The sequence below is a fragment of the Rhea pennata genome, chromosome 2 (genome assembly GCF_028389875.1).
Source record: "Rhea pennata isolate bPtePen1 chromosome 2, bPtePen1.pri, whole genome shotgun sequence".
Classification (NCBI taxonomy): domain Eukaryota; kingdom Metazoa; phylum Chordata; class Aves; order Rheiformes; family Rheidae; genus Rhea; species Rhea pennata.
Genome location: NC_084664.1, coordinates 36,559,242 through 36,577,133, shown reverse-complemented (window position 1 = coordinate 36,577,133; position 17,892 = coordinate 36,559,242). Strand labels below are relative to the sequence as shown.

The 17,892-nt window shown below is 39.4% G+C and overlaps 1 long non-coding RNA gene across 1 annotated transcript in view; it reads right to left on the bottom strand.

The window, feature by feature from the left end:
* Positions 1–359: 359 nt before the first annotated feature.
* LOC134136932 (uncharacterized) overlaps positions 360–17,892 on the bottom strand; it is a 73,146-nt gene continuing 55,613 nt past the window's right edge. Inside the window, exon 6 of the long non-coding RNA XR_009957583.1 lies at positions 360–427. This is a non-coding gene — a long non-coding RNA (uncharacterized LOC134136932). The remainder of the gene's footprint in view (positions 428–17,892) is intronic.

Here is a 17,892-nt window from a genome sequence, read left to right as displayed (position 1 = left end):
ATGACTATGTTATAAGCTGGGATACACTATCTGCTGGCACCCCAGCTTTGTTTTAAAGCATCTAATACAGAATAATAATGATCCTGTGAACACAAATAACATTTATAGCATGAAAGAAATAGTTATAAAGCGGTTAAGAGAAAATGCAGACATTCTTCTCCCCACCATGTTAGTCTTTCCCGTTCCTCTCTTCATTCTGTAAATTAACATTTTTTGTAGATAAAAAAGACAAATTCATAAATTACTGCATTTGGCAGTGGAATGTAGCGATGGCGGCAAGGCACAGCTGGAGAGTTTGAAATGTGGCAGCTTTCTTCTAGGCCATCATTTTCTTGCTCCTTTGGGAATCACTGCTAAATGTGGCTACTGGTAATGTAATGAATATGAATCCATGTAAATCTCAGATGCAGAGCTGGGATCTGTCTCCCTGTGGGCAAAAAGGAAAATTTATTTTTTTCCTATGCAGATTTTTTGTGTGTATATGTGTGTATAACTGTGACCTTACCCCGACAGCTCACCTGCTCTTATGTATCCAGGCCCTGTTGAACTTCCCATTTTTCATTCTGCTGCAAACTAACAATACGCACTCACTCCCCTTTGAAGATCCCTGGCAGAATAATACACCACCTGTTCAGGCCCCTTCCCACCCCCCTCCTTACTAATTAAGCTCTGAAATTGTTTCCAAACAGAACTGGATTTCTTTTCTGCTACCCTCCCCTCTTCTTCATTCTCCTATTGCACCTTTGTAAACATTTTTGATCAGGCAGGAAAGATGATAGCGAAACAGTCGTGACTAAGGAGACCTGTCGCTGCAGCCAAAGCCATTAGTGCTGCATGGTGAACGGGAGCTGGGGTCATCCTGAGTGACTGTGGGACATGCCCAGGGACAGAGAGCAACAGAGAGGACTGCTAGCAGTGACCAAAGGGACATTTCCGAAATGATGGGAAAGACAGGACAGAGCTGCTCGGCTCTCATTTTAGCCAGCAGAGGCTACTGGTTGACTGACTCATTTTAAAAGTAGGACACCTGGATAGCTGACAGGCATTTTCCAAAGAGGAGGTGGCTGTGTTATGTATGCATATTCTGAGTTTGTTTCCACTGAGCAACAGGCAGTTGGAATTTTAATCCATGTAACTTTTTTCTCTGTGGTAGTACAGTGCCTCATACAATGGGTCTTTGTCCATTGCCAGGGTACTACTGCAATACATACCATAAATAATCATTGTAATAACAGTTACAAAGCTAAGACTTTTTTTAATGGTCTCTAGGGCTAGAAGTCTTTTCTGGGCAATTGGCATTTTTGAAAATCAGGTCACCTAGTTAGGTGCCTAATTCTAAACACAGAGTCTTATTTTATCACTCATTTTCTTTAAAACACATATGCCTCCAACTTGGCTCATGTAGATAAATATTAAGTGAGAAGGAAGTGGTGGAAACACTTGTCAAAATAAACCAAGAATAATTATTGGATTCCATTCACAAGTTTTTGGAGAGGAAAGATCAGGTCAGCCATCAAATAAGAACAGCTTCAGCCAAAATCTACAAGTAGATGGACGTTGTTCTGCTTGACAGTTCTTCATTGAGGTGATTAACAAGCCTGACTGATGACCCTTTGGGCTCAGATATACAGTCAGGGTACCGCACATCAGCTGAGCTATCAGCATATTTCCTGCTTGCGTGGCCTTGCAAATACAAAATAATGTGACTTGGCTTCCCCTCCTTTCACAGGGTCTAATCAAAGTCATATTGTCTTATACTTGCTATCGTTAAAACTAATCATGAATATAGCACAGGGCTCAGTTGTGGCACAGAAGGGCAATACTGGCAGCCATTAAAGGCAACAGATTAATTGCAGTTGGTATTCATATAACTAAAAGTTATATGTTCCTGAGACAGTCTGAGTGTCATCCACCTTCCCCTAAAGTACAAGTCTTGAAGTCAGATGAATTGCACCAGCAAAGGGTCTGTTTTGCTTCCCTGGTTTTGAAGGGACTCAAGTCAACCATCTCAGATGGACAATTAAACTATAGGCAAATAACATCACCTGACATGAGTCCTCTGTTTGTACGAGCTCTTAGATGACTACTCTATTCTACTGTTCCAGTCCATACACAACAGCAGTGTAGCACATGGCTGAACTCCCTTGTCGCAGTCCAGAAGGATGTGCCTACTGCATTCAAAACCCTTAGAGAACTCCATCTCACGTTCCTTTTCTGGACTTCTTCAGGGCACACTCAAACTAGAGACCTCAGGAAAGGCCTACAGTCAAAAAGGGAAGCCTACAGTAATCTCCTCTAATGTATCTCAGCAGAATTTTTATTCGTCTAGCTAGGATTCGGCTGTGCAGTGCTTCCAGGCTCACTCGATAGAGTTTTGCCACATCCTGATTCAGAAACCAATTCAATCAATTTCAGGCAATTATACATCCAACTTGGGAGTTCCTAAAGGGGTTGTATGGAGCTCATGCCACCATGTACACCCAGAACATTGCTGGAAAGCAGGGTTTTGGCAGATGTTCTACATTACCTGGGGAAAAAGAGATATTTTGGCTGTGAAGAAATTATGAAAAAGTACAAAGATAATTTCAGTGCCAGATTTTGCTTTAATATTTGTGAGTCTATTCCTACTCCCATAAAAATTAATAGCAAATCTGCTATTGACTTCAGCAGAAGAAGCACTGAGGACTTTGTTCTACAGAAAATCTAGCAGTAAAATACACAAAATTCATTTTAGCTATTATATTTTGGATGGCTGACAATAGCCTTATGACGAACTGAACCTGCATCTCCCAGGGAGACATATAACACTTAAATCACTAAGCCATTCCCTTTGATACCCATGCTGTATTATAAAATTAATCTTTCGTAGCAATTAATTAGAGTAGTTATGAAGAAAGTCATGCAGTCTGAGTCTCACATTTATTGCTCAGTGTGGCCTTGTTTGTTTAGTCAGATTCCCTTAAGCCATTAATAGAGGTTTATGTTAATTTCCTTAATGCTTCTGATCAGCATGTTCATAGTTACAATACCACTATGGCTTCGCAGATTATCCCAGCATATAGCACAAATAAACAATAGACACTGTTTCTTGTGTAAAGCTTCCTGGGCACCCTAATGAGACTACAACTATGCCAGTAAAAAATGGTAGAGACGAGTAAACGAAACTCCTCAGGTTGTCACTGAACTCTCTCACTCATTCAGTTCTGAAGGGGTTAAAAATAAAAAACTGCCTGGGTTTGTTGCTAAAACTGCAAATAACTAAAGAAAGCAAGTAAATTCTTCAGCCTCTTTTCTCCAGTGGTATTTCTCTGGAAATGCTTGAAAAGCTGGGTAAAGCACAGTCCCAATTTTCTGGAAAGGAAGTAAGCCAAGAGTAGATCTTGAAAATGCCAGACCTAAATACCAAACTGGAATTTATTCAAATGCCTTTCATGTGTGATTCATAAAGCCTGGTTATTCCATCAAAGTCACTTTAAATCAACCCTAGGTGCTTAAACATGTGAAAAACCCTAAGCTCATGTAGAAGATTCTGAGCTTATGCATGTAACTTAACAAGAGGGGCAACTCTCCCATTCATCCCAGATTCCACTAGCGATATTGAAACCACCTGGCACTTGTTTCCAGGATGCCAGAGAGCAGTAAGTACTTTTGTCACACTTTCCTAAAGAAGTCAATCAATGGAAAAAGTAAACACCATTGTCCCCAAAACAAATCATTGCATCCCTTAAAAAACAAATAAACAAACAAAACTCCCAGTCCTATACTCAGCCAGTGGCAGTCACTGCACAATGGTTGCTTAATGCACTTTGTTATTTACATCGGCTTCTTCAGATTCCAGAGCGGTTACTCACAACTGCAGAACTGCATTAACTATACCCAAGCCCTTCATTTCTGCAACCAGGACCGGTAAAAAAGGGAGTTTAGGGCTTTTGCAAAAAGCCAGGAAGCCCCTGGCACGGTGTAAATGGCAGCTTGAAGGTTAAAAATCTCACATACAGAGAGACCAGATGCTCCATGCCACAGTGGTAGAACCTCCCGAGCTAGATGAGGATAGGGCCAAACCCTCTGAGCTGCTTCAAGCACTAGGATCGTCTAACTCTGCATTGGGTCAAATGACCTTCTCCTACATTTACCCACTAAATACAACATCTGTGGATCTGCCTCCATTTTCTCCAACCCTGCAAATCACCCAATGTTGAACAATCTCATTGTCCATTGGTGTATTTGTCATGAGTAGTTTAAAGCTAGCTTGGGCATGGCAGCATTACTTGTAAGAACAGGTTAGAGCCCTAAATATCTCTTATTTGCTGAGTATAGCACTGCCTTTATTAAAAATCTTTTGTCTGGCCCTGATTATAAAAGCATTTATCAGTAAGTCTGTGTCCCCATTTACATGCTGGATTCTCTTGCTGTTACTTATGATAGAATTATTTTTTTCACCTTGAAAAATGAGGGGTTTATCCTCATTTAATTTTTCTTCCTTCTGCCCCCCCCCCCCCCCCAAAAAAAAAAAACAAAAAAAAAACTAAGGTTCTTGCCTATGGTTGAAAATGACACTCTGCAGATACATTCACTATGGTTCAAAGGCACAGCCTTTCTATCAAGTTTCTGGAAGAGACTCTAGTATAGAAAAGCTGTGGGACCTAGAAACCATTACTGAACAGCTCGCTGAACTCTAAGATCTTTGCTCCAGAGATGAACCTGCAGAAAAAAAGATGAGCTGTATATTCTGAGAGAAATGGATATGTAAGTGTCAGTGGTATATCAGTTTCTAATCAATATTAAACCTCTAACTGCCAAAATCAATAAGAGTTGCAGGGTTATAGTTGTCACATAGTTTCTCCAGCATATCGGCTAATAATGATTTTTGCTGTGTCTTTTATGTTTAGTGGTTCAGGAATCTCTGCTTTCCTCTCTAATATTTTCAATATTGAAATTTAAATATGCTGTCATGATGGGATGTCAGGCTATGAGTAAGCTTCCTCCTTAGCTTAACAAACAATAAACACAATACAAAGACCCTATACTCTTTCCAAAATGTAGTTCTATAATACGGAGATAATGTGGAATGGGAGGCTCTTTCCAGTAATGGAATTGTTCAATAGTAACCAAAGCAATACCACAGCCACTCAGCATGATACCTAAATGGGAAGAGTTGCTCTGCATCCTATTGTCTACCACACTTTAAAGAAAGGCTAGCAAACTGTCAGTGCTTGTAGATCCTCAGGAATACGACAGGTGGATCTTCTGATAGTGTCTGAAAGAACCAACTACTTCAATATCCTTTTCTCCTTTTTTTTTTTTTTTTTTTCTATTTCCATGAGGGGATGATGGCTCCCAAAATCTCAAACAAGAAAAATAATTGCACCGTATGGTGAAGTTGTAGCTTTGTTGCAGTTGCAATGCTACAGAAATGGGCAGGGTTTAGACAGAAGTGTAATATACTTTATGAGACTAAGCAATGTTGCAGGAAAAAATGTATACACTCTAAGACATACAAATTTTTATTCAGTTGTGAAATAAAAGCAGTAGGTTTTAGAGCTAAATACATATTGAAAATAGCTGTTCTAAGTTTAACTGGATAATGGTGATTTTTAGACTGTCCGAGAGCAATGGTAATTAGTTCCAGAAAAAAAGGGATGTGTTGCGAAGCTTCATTTATACAGCAAGTTTCTCAGCTGCAGAAACTTGGACAGTCACGCAGGAAATTGTAAGGGCTAGGTGGTTTTGTGCTCTTTAGGTGCATCATTCCTTGCAGTCTAGATAAGTCAATGTGGAGTTGCAGTGTGCCCTGATGGAGAATTGACAAGAGCTTTTGCAGTGCCCTGAAAGCAGAAAAGGAAATGAATTTTACATATTTTTTTCCTAACTCTTTTTTCACTCTGATTATAGTATGGCTGAATGAAGGCTCTGTTCATCCACTGTGTACCAGTCTATATTGTTACAGGAGCTGGAGAAAAAGCCCTACACAGTAAGCTTTCTTTGCCAAGTTATTACCTACAGTGCCAACTACAACACAGTGGGGAACATTTCCTTTATTCCTCTGTGTGCCATCATGAAGGAAGGGCACAGATTTGGTTTAAATTAATTGAGCTAAAATTTGGATTAAAAATGAGTATTTTTTCACTGAAAAATACTTAAATATACACAGTACATAATTGGTGTACATACCTTGGGAGAAAAGATGCTTGCTTTTATTGTTTCATTTAATAATTGCATTGCAGGATAATAGACATAACCACCTCAAAATTGGGCAAGATTTTAAAAAATGAAGAGCAGAATTTTTAATGCAACCAACCTTTCTCTCTCTCATATTACCCGTGAGTTTTTGTGAATACCAAAGCTTATCATGAATGCCTCCAATTGATTGCCTTTTGCTTGGTTTCAGAAGTGTTTTCCAGTGTTGATGTTCAACGGTTTTACAAGAGAAAATAATGAAAGCAAGTAAAACCTGTAATCATCCCCAGCAGGGCAGAAGTCAAATGAGAGCAAGCTGATGTCTTTGAGCTGACTGAGCCACAACAGACAAGTCTTAACAGAGTAAGGCATTCCAGAGGCTGCGTTAGCGACTGTCAAACCTACCTCACTAACACCAATTAACTGGGAGAAAGGGGGATCTTAGAGTTTGGATCAAAGCCTTTCTTGTCTAGATGAAAGATCACATCAGCTTTGAAAAAAAGCTCCAGATGTCTATGAAAAAAAAATCTCTCTTCCATTCAGCATGTTTCTCCGTGAATTTTGAATCACTTTGTTGAGAGGAACAAAATAACATCCCAGCTGGAGAACGTGTCAGATGTTTCATTTAAAAACAATACGAAGATAGGAAGGTAGTAGCCAACTCAGAGGGATTTTTTGATCCTCTCCCAAGATTCCATCACTTTTAAGGCAGAGCAATGTAAGTCATTCCCTTTAATCAGTTCTTTATTTAAGAAACAATTAAAAAGAAACACACACACACACACACAAACCAACAAACTATGTTTTCTCCTTCATACAAGGATGTCGTGGTTGCAGCACGTAGCGCATGATACCGCAAACCACATCCAGGAATAATGATCTCACTGAGCTGTAACTCACTAAAAAGGTTACGGTGGTTATCAACCAAATTGGCTTAATAGTGTTCCATAAAAAGTTATGTGAATAGTAAATTCAAATATATTTGATGCATTAGTGGATCAGAAAAACTTACCGGAAAACAGTATCTGACACCATGTTCACTGCCTCATCCATTTCAGAGAGCATATCAGATGAACTGATAGCTTTAGAGATTAGTGTACACAAGTGCTTCATTGCTAGCCAGGAACAGACGTATTAGGGAAAATGAAAGAAACGCAGCCAGACATACCCACAGACTTTGCTTTGGGGACGGAAGCTGCAGGTTTAGTGTCAGTGGGCATTCTTCTAGAGTAAGGCTGCAATATGGGCTCTTTCTCATGTTCATTTATGACGATTCCTTGCATGTATGTTTTAATTCTCAGTGAGAATACAGCCAAGGCACATATGTGTGTAATACAAGTGGATCAACAGTCTAGGTTTATGTTAGCATTTGATGGAAATGATTTTTTTTCAGGCAAGCTTTCACAGACTACTTAAAAATGCAAGATGTCAAGAACAAAGTGTTGGAGCAACCAAAATGGTTCTAAAACCGGGCACTGTAATAAGAGGATTTTGTAGACTGGTAAAAACATCCAACAGCTATAGTCTGCTGGTTCAGGAATAAACTCCACTGTGCTATACTGACTACATTATGTTCAGAAGCAATTTTATCCCTGCCTGTAAGAATCTAGGTATTATTTTAACTCCCTGCTGAAATATATTTACCACAAAGAGGGGTATAAGCCAAACCCAAAGAACAAAGTACTCAGAGTTTGGTGAAGCATGGGTTGAATTCAGAGCTGCCTTTCTTGGCTGCCTTTCTCTGAAAGAAAGAGGAGGATAGTTTTGGACCTAAAATTCACCTGTATGCAGTTACCTATTTTGCATAGAGATCAGATAAGTCAAAGGCACATTCTGAAAACTGCAGAGTGGAAAGCACACAACGGCTTGAAATGAAAGACTGAAATTTCTGGTTCCTTGGGTTGTGTGAGCATTAAATATTTGGCTCGGAAATATGCAGTACTAAATCCTGACTTTCAGCTTATTTTGAAAAGCAACAAACTTTCAGGTGATGTGGACACTGGTTTATATGGTGTTTCTGCTGCTTGGGTTTTGCTTTGATTTAAAATTACAGAAGCAAAATTAAAAATATTCCAGCCTCTTAAATACCAATAAAATGCATGAATTATCTTATAAATAAAAAAGTGCATAAAATAATAGACTCAGAAATGTTCATACAAATATTGTCCTTTAAATAGGCCAGCTGACTGAGCAAAATAAGTATATAAATTTAGGGAACAGTAACAGCAGAAAACAATGAACCTTCATTCCCTTTGGAAACCAAAGTGGATAAATAGGTTTAGTCATCTCTGTCCCAAGAGAGCCTCATAGCATGCATTTTTTTTTCAATGTAAAGTGTGAAGAATTGCATTGCATTTTGAATTCCATTTTAAAACTAATTAAAGGCTTGATTGTGCCACTCTCTCTGTGTTGGAATGCACTTCAATATGTACTCAGCTTAAGGCATGTGCTCAGGGAGAACTACTTGAATATTTAACATCATTAAGTATGATTTTATGTGTTTTGCTGAATCTGGGCCTAAATGTATAGAGCTTATTACTAATCTTGCAAATGAATGACAAAAACTAATGTCAATTAATGAAATGGATTTCCTCCAAGTCTAGGTCATTATACCTCAAAGCAAGCAGATTCCTTCTCATTTAATTTAAATGTCCAGGTTTTAAAGTCAGACACGCAGGGTTATATAGAGAATTACAGATTTTGTTTACAAAGTCATCAGAATTCAAACTAGTTCATAGAGACCAGGTTAAGTAATGGGGATATTTAAAATCTACTTTGATATACTTTCTTAAGCACATTATATTTTTGTTTATTATTGTATTTTAGGCTAGTGTCACTTACTATAATTATTTGCTAAGTATTTTTGATTGCAACAACAGAGCTGAAGAGCAAGTGACAATTTAGATGCAGTAAGGCTTCCCATCTTCATATATTTCCCAATCGTTCCCTAAAAAATGCTCTTAAATAAATATCTCATGCCCCCATGTGGTTAAAATGAGAGAATGCTGAACATACTCTTTAGAGCTGCTTTTTTGTTATCTTTTTATTTGCATACAGAGTATTTACACCATTGTGTGCCCAAAGAAAGAATGATCACCAAACTGCATAATAGTCTAATTTAGATACATTACTAATGATGAAGGTATATATTTAATTAATGTTAAATGTTAAATCCAGAAAATGTTGTAGGCATTACCATGGCCTGACCTTGGATAGAGTAGCAACACAGTAACATAACAAAAATGCCTTTTGTGAAATTGCAGTATGCACTGACAAGTGCTTAGGAGGGCACTAGCTAAAATTCACCTGCTAATGTCCAGACATCTTATGCTTTTAGGTATAATTTAATTAACATTTAATTAACAAATGCCTAATGAAAATACCAAATCATGATCTAAATCAATTTATTTGATTTAGCTTGAAGGAGACGAGGACAAGTGTCGAGATTCTCTTTCCTAAACAAATGTCCAATATTGAGTGTCTTGGCAAACCAGAGATTCATCAAGATAGACTTCTTAGCTTATTTATTCACATTCCAGACTGAAGAATAAGGCAGACTTATTATGATACTTCAAATCCAGCATCTTGTCAATGAAAATACCCCCCCCCGTGACTAATCCCATGATTTTGCAAAAGTAATTTTCTGCATCAAAAGTGAAGATAACTCAGTATCTGTAATAAAAGTCCATTCCTATAATTTGTGTTCCTCTAAAATCACAGTCCTGCAGACAAGTCTATTATACACTCTGCATACAGAGAGAGGGGGGTTCAGTTCCTTTCGGCAGCAAACATTTTGTCCTCTAGTTAAAGCACTGAAGATGGTATTTAATGATGCAATTAGGGACACTGATTTTTTTTTAAAATGCCAAGGTCTGTTACATCCACAGAAATCAAAAGCCTCTGGACATTGCCTATCTCTCTCCTCAAACCCTTTTAAGGATCTCCCCAGCATTGCTGCCAAGTTTATGTTGCCTCCTCTCTCAGTGCTCAGAGTGCAAGGGGTAGATTGTCTGACTGAGCTTTGGGTTAGATGTGGGTTTTTTATTTATTTGCGTTAAATAATTGGCATAATTACCTGTGGAGCAGAATACAGCTATGATGCTACAGCAGCCTAGAGCATGACACTGAAAATTAGCTACCTACCGTGCTCTTCCCCCTTTTGCTGTGATTACCTCCCTGCCATGCTCACAACTAATCAAATTAACTGTTATGTCCATCTGTTCTGAACCAAAATCCATGGGACTGCTTTAGTGTGGGATCAAGCCCAAGATCTATTTCTTGCTCAGGCCTGGTGTCTGCCTGCGATGAACCATGCTGTCCTCCCCTCGGCTTTCTATTAAGGTGACATCCTGTACAAGAGACTGGTGAGATGAACCTTAATTGAGAAATTAATATACAGCAGGGGGCAAGAAAGAGAAAAGAAAATATGTGAAAATGAGAACCATACAGCTGTTCGTCATACAGTGATGTGAAATTGGTAGTTGTTATGCCCTCCTGTGTCTGGACAAATAGTTACTAAATTAAACAGTCTTTTCAAGAGACAGAGAGGCAGCCGAAGTAGCTTCCTCCCCCTGCCCCAGCCTCTGGCAGCCTGCTCCTAAAGAATGGCTTTAATTTTTCCTACAAGAACAGATGCAAGAGTATAGGAAACTATACGATAGAGCTAGGTGACTGTTATCAGTATCTCCTGTGATGTACTGTAGCAAATAGAAAAATAAACAGCTCACTACTGTAAAAAATTACAGGGCTGTAAATCCACCACAGGATTGTGGTGATATCGTAAACTACAGGAGCAAAGCTCAAGTGGCCTTATACAGTCACCACAATCCAGCGACGGAATTATAGTCCTATAACTCAAAATTTACTTAGTTCTTACACTTTATAGAGCAAGGATCGGAGCTCTGGATCAACACCCTGCACAGACTCTCCAGGTCTGCTATTTTTTATCTCCTGCTGCTCTTTCTGCTTCTGTCTCTGTTACTCTCTTCCTTCACAGGCACCACGCAAAGCTCTCATTGCTCCTAGCATTTCCCATAGCTCGGAGAAACTGCCATTACAGCTCAGTTTTGCTACTAGGACATAAGAATCCTTGATTTCTTCTCTAAGAAAATCTGTGCAAGATTCAGGGAACCAAGTAGCAAATGAACTGACTTGGCATTTGTGATAAGGATTTTGACAGACAACATGGTATTAAAACTTCCTCTAGTGCATGTTTATCAGATGTCCTAGCCAATACATCAAGAATTATAATGTGTCTCTTTCAGGCCATTGCTAAACCATCCCAGAAACGTTAGACAATACTGATAAATACAATCAGGATTGATAATGTTCTTTGCTCATAAATTTGGGCCACTCGGTACAATGGTTTTTAAATGTTCTCTTTCAAAACAGAAGTGAGGTTTCACATACCTTTTTCAATATAGGTGGGCCCCAAATCAATCAAATACCCTCTAATTCCAGCAACCTGAGTAATCCTTTTTATTTCTGTAAATAATTTAATTTAAAAATGGCCTGTTGTGTGCTCTATTCAGGTGATAGATTTGTGCTCTCAGCACTTTTTACATATTTTTGGGGGGTCCTTCCCCATTCAAATAGCCTGAAATATCAGAGAGGAGCTGCAAAAGAACCTGTGCGTGGACTCTAGTACTCACTTGCACCTTACCACTCAGTCCTCCCATTAGAAACCCACTGGTACCATGGTCACATCACACTGTAGATATCAGTAGATCAGATCTTCACAAAGATCTGTCCTCTATATTTCAGATGTATGAATCATAACAAAAAAAGGGAAAAAAAAAAAGGAAAGGAAAAAGGAAAAGAAAAGGGAAAGTCAGAAGGAAAAGGGAAAAAAAAGAAAAGGAAAGGGGAAAGGGGAAGAATTGAAAGGGCGTTGAGAAGTCTTCTAGTCTCTCCCTGGGAAGCAGCTCCTGCAGGAGGCATCCTCAGCCCACCTTGCTGCTCTTGGGCCTTAGCTAGCCTGTGAGCCTGATCCAGCTGTCTCAACGGCTTCCTGGGCATGTCTCCATTTCTTTCCCAGGTGAGATTACAGCAAAGAAGTCTCTCAAGCTTGTTTCTGTGGTCTCAGTCTACTTGATCATTGGTAACATGGCCAGGACCCTACCTCAGAAAGCAACTCCAGAACCAGCAGGCAAGTCATGACAGGCTGCTTCTTGGGGGCCCATTTTCAGAGGCAAACACAGCCCACCTTACCCCTTGATGCTAGTGGGGAGACTGAGTCTTCTTGCCCTTTTTAGCAAGGGTTGTGAATGATTACTTCTGCACAACCAAAACAAAAGACTCCCAGTCATGGACCATGGCCCCAGTGCAGTGGCTGTGCTGCTTCACGTTCCCTGTCATTCCTCAACAACATAAGAGATGTTACAGGCCTCATGACTAACACCTGGTTCAAGGTTAAGTGATGATACAGGAGATGACTCCTTCACTGCAACATGCCAAGTTCAGTACTTCCTAGTGAAATGCTACTTGCCATTCCAGGGTACTGTCTAACATCACTGTCATAAAACAGCACGGGTGAAAAGAATAATTTCAATCTCCTCTTTTCCCTTTAACAATCTACATTTAAAAAACAGAGAAAAACTTTATTTCAATTAAGCTAGATATGCTGCTCCAGCTTTGTCAGTAAAACACTTGTGGCCTCTTTCTCCCTCCAGGAAATGTAATTTCTGCCTTTTTCTCTCTCTCTCTCTCTTACATTGCCTACTTTTTTTTTCCTAAAGTGAAAATCAGACCCTGTAACTCACAGTTCAGCTAATAAATAGTGTAATCTTCACGCTCATCAGTGTTTATATACAAGGCACAGGAGAGCTATTAAGCAAGCACAATATATCTAGAAAAAAATCACTGAGAAAAAGGGAACATGGAACCAAAGTCATCTATATCTGTAAGTAACACAGATTCCAAAAAGAAAAGTGAAAGGGGGCACAGAGAATAATGGATCTATTAAAAGTCCCTTGCTTAACAGTTAGCTTAAAAAAAAAGCTGCTAATGATTTTTTAAAGTCCTGAAAGAGTTTTTAAGATATAATTTAATGTTATATTTTTTTTTCTCATACTCTTTCCATTGCTGCCTGTGGACCCTAGATTTAATCAGATTTCACTTCCTTCTCTTGTAAGACTTTATGAAGTCTTTCTTGATTTACAGTCAACCAAAGCAGTTTTAATAATGTATGGTAAAAGGGTTTAATTTTTAATAGACAAGAATGGGCTAGAGCTGCTACACATGGTAGTAGACTGGTAAATACAGTATTATACTCTGCAGAGTAGTTAGTAAAAAAGAATAATGTATTTATAGCTCAAATGTTATTGAAAACATGTTTATTTTATTACTAACATGAATGTATAATTGAAGAGCCTGTCTAACCTGAAATTATTGTTCACACCTTATTTACCAAGAGGATAAAGTTGTTTTCAGACAGTTGCCATAATAACTCAAGCCTCTTATTGTTTTCTGTCTCTCATGCTGTTCTGCTGCTCCAAAAGCTCAAGAAAAAAAAATTAAATGTGAACTTACACATTCATATCCTGGATTTAGCTAATCAAGGGGGAAAATATCTTCTGACACTGGTGACTGATTCATAAGGGTTAGCCTTAAAATAAGATTATTTGTATCTTGATGTTTGTGTGCATTTGTCCTTTGTTTCTAAGCACCAAGCTAACAGGAAAGCTGTTCATGCAGATGAAAAACTGGTTTAAAACCAAAAGTCTGATTCTGAAAACCAGAAGGGCAGTTCCACAGGAGTTGTTTTTCATTACTAAGCTATAATAGATGAAGAAGGGGGCTTTTATAGTAGAGAAAATTCCTCCATTCTCCTGCACAGTCCCAAAAGAACAGCTAATGCCTTATTAATAAAGGCAGGAATTATCACCATGTTTAACACTAATGGTACAGATTTTGAGGCTTTATACCTGTAGCATTTCAGTGGAGTCATTCTTGATTTAGCATTGCTTTCCTAATGAAATGAGGCAAATCTGTTTCTCTGTGTGTGAATGTTTGCCTGTCAGTCACCCGTGATAACTATCTAATCCAGAAGCCAAGTTCAGCTGAAATGTGGCAGTGGGAGAGAGATGTCGGTGAAATTGTATTTTATGATAACAGGCAAAGCAAGAGAGGATAGTCACGCAACTCACGCAGGAATTCTACAGTGAGGTTAATCCTCACTGGACTTCAGAGAATCTACATTAGCATTTAGTTTTCAATCACAAAGTCACAGGACACCAGGTTTCATCAGTGTTACTGATCACTGAACAATTAATTATTAGTAGGACAGGAACATCAGGTCTGTAGATGTACACAGTACCACGATACTGACTGCAGTGGAGGTATAACTCTGCGTAGACCTGTATGTATCCCAGCAAATACATCTTGGTTTGTGCCCCAGAGCCTATGTACAACACAGCAAAGCCAGCATAACCCCTTGAGTGCCATAAGAATGAGTAAAAAATATATGGGATTATTTGCCAATGAAAAAAATTTATACATTTTTAAATATTCTTACTTCAAAATGAGCCATCAAATAGGTTGTATAACACATAATGGCAAAATGAATGCATTATGAATGATTTATTATTATGGAAATGCTCAGATGCTTATTGGTGACATGAGTCATATAACATGCAATTTTCACACAATATGTTGTTAATAATGGATAAGGATTTATCAGTATATTATTATATAAAACAGAAGGAGCAATATTAAAATTTACTCTTTCACTGGAATCAAATAACTTATTATGCACTGAGTTGCTTGTGAAATTGAGCTGTTCATGCCATTGCTACTAATTACACTTTAATGTCAAATTTCTAAAGTAGATATACATCAAGCTACTGAAATAGCTCATCACAGATCAAATCTAGATCACTGCCGTGCCACTAACCCAAAAGAAATGCTTTTCCTAAGCCTACCTAAACCTAAAGGAGAGAAAAGAAAGAGGAAAGTACTACCTTTGGCTAGTCTATAGCATGCACTCTTAAAATTGTCCCTGCCTGTGAGGCCTGTTTCTCACCCAAATGGGAAAGCTCATTCCTATGTAATTACTTCAGGAATTTTCAGAGCAGGAGTTCAGTTATGGTCAAGTCCTCTGAAGAGCCTGGCTGATGAGTGATGTAAGACAGCAGGACAAAACAAGCCTGGGACAACAGGCTAGGAACTCAAAGGCTATTTTCAACAATGCTTAGATACTCTCATATGCCTTAATCAGGCCTTTTGTAGATCGAGTTGGAGTAACTTAAGAAGACATAGCCCTCTTCCCCAACATTGTTTGTTGCCACCACTCTGCTAATGCCCACCTTAATGTGTCTTCCCTCCCCAAATAAAACACTTCAATAGACTCATCTGCCTCAGATCCAAGTCACCAGCTCATGTTGCTATTGAAGGTGGTCTAAGCTGATGTAGCTGACTTTGTAGTCACATCAATGTGGAGTATCCATTTTGATACTTGAGCTTTAGGTGTGATAAGCCCCACATTAGGAGAGATGATAGTGAGCAGTTGTGGTAACCTCTTGATTTGCAGTTTCCAAAGAGTTCCTGCCATAGTACCATCAAAGGCAGGACTAAACACACAACAAAAAGTACAGCGCCTCTGCTACGCTGTGACAGTCTGGCATACAGCATACCTGAAATCTTCACTTCATGATTGTATTAAAAAATCAACATATATAGGAGACAATAAATAGAAGACAAAGCTAATGTCAGGAAAGTCTTAGACAGCCTGGAGAGCAGCAATACATTTTATTGTCCTACCTTGGGAAAACAGAATCTGTACTTGTGCATATAATTCAGGAGAATTTTTTAGATCTTGCCAATTCCATTTAACTGAGAGATCAAATATCTCTATAGAGTTAACTAAAAGACCACTGATCAAGAGAGGTCCACAGTCCAGCAGGAAGGTAACAGGAAAGCCCAATGGTAAATGACCACGTGCTAATATTAGATATTAGCAAATGAACTGCATTCATTATCTTCTTTATGGTTATCATAAAGACATTTGGGAAATCTGTTTTCCAATCTGTTCCCGCAGATATAAGCCCCACGACATGATGCTCCAGAAAGCCAGGAATCCCCAGCTCACAGCCTTTGGTGAAAATAGACAACTTGTCAGAGCTCCAAGAAGGCTCCTCTATCTGAGATCTTCTCTATTGAAATCTTCCTTTTACCCCTCTGTTTTCCAGAGAATTTGACCTAGATTTGCAAATACTTCTGGTATCCCCCAAACTTCCCCTTTTCCCCCCTCAGAATATGTTATTTTTGGAGGGAGGAGGAAGTCCTCTCATGACAGAGATTGGTTTCCTACTTCCTACATACATTTGTACGCACTCCTAGTGTAGCTGTTCCTAGTGAATCATTACTGGTCTGCTCAGCTTTTCTATTATGATTTCCCTCCCCATCCACCACATCCCACTGTGAAACAATGTAAAATGTAAATGTAAACATGTAAAAGGGCTCAAAGAATGCAAAGGGAAGCATTGCCTGTTCAGACTATGCAGGGCTGTGCTTAGTTTCCCATCATATTTTTTCCAGCAGTTTTTTGAATAAGCCCCAGATATCTGAACCCAGCCTTTTCTGCCGTCAGCTAGTGCCCTAAGGATTACAAACAGCAAAGAAACCAAGAGGAAATAACGTAAATAGTGCCTACAAGAAAAAAGGGAAAGCTGCACACAAAAGTCAGTGACTGATTAAAATGCATTCTTTTCTCACAGGGGCTACTAATTAGCTTACTAATACCACTCTTATCTATTTTAATAATGTAATGGTCTCCTGTCACATAAAACAAATGGACAGAGTCTTTCACACCATCTTCACCTAGGGAAGTTTACTTGAGAGAAACTCTTCCCTTTCTGCTTCCAGCTCTGGTAGTGGGATTCCCCTTTCCCCTGGCAGGGGGTGAAGCTTCCCCACTTGCACATTGTCAGGCAAGTTCACCTCAGATAACAGTAACCAGCTAGCTGGGTAGACTCCTTTCCCAAAGCTCACCCCCAACAGCTGTGCTTCCACATGTTAACATTGCATCTCTCCCTCAGGTCAGCGCTCTTATGTGATTGACCCCCTTAGCCTCAGCCTCGCCAGGGGAATGGCTAGCACATCAACCCCTTGCCTCATTGTCTGAATGTCTAGATGTCCTTATCTCCAAGAGGGATGTGAGGTTTCCTCCTAACTCATCCCCCAGAGTTCAGCGGGCTCATGGAAGAAAAGCCAGTACCTCTCCAAAGCAGGTACACCATTAATCTGGAATGAAGATGGAGAATGATGACAGGTGGGCTGGCACAGAAGCCAGGCTGAAAGAGTAGTATGTCACAGGAATTGCTAGGCCAGGTCAGACACACAGCCTATCTAGCCCACTGTTTGTCACTCTCTCACAGCAACTTGTCAGATGCTTCACTAGGAAGGATAGTAGTCTGGTGGTACGCATTGTGCAACACGTCCCCCATCCCCTCACTTCAGCCTGACCCCATGAAGACTTCTCTCCACAGCTGCTTACCCATATCACCTTCAAAAAGACACTCCCAATACACTGTCCTCCTGTCCTAGATGATCCCCAGTAACTGGAGGAGTTGGGAGAGAAAGAGATCATTCCTCTATGGGGAATGGGGACATGGTGGTCCAAGGGAGAAAAGAGGAGTGCTGCTCCTGGTGCTATTGGATAAGGATTAAACTGTGGGAGAGGAGAGGAAGGAGAAGTCATCACTCCTTCACTCCTCC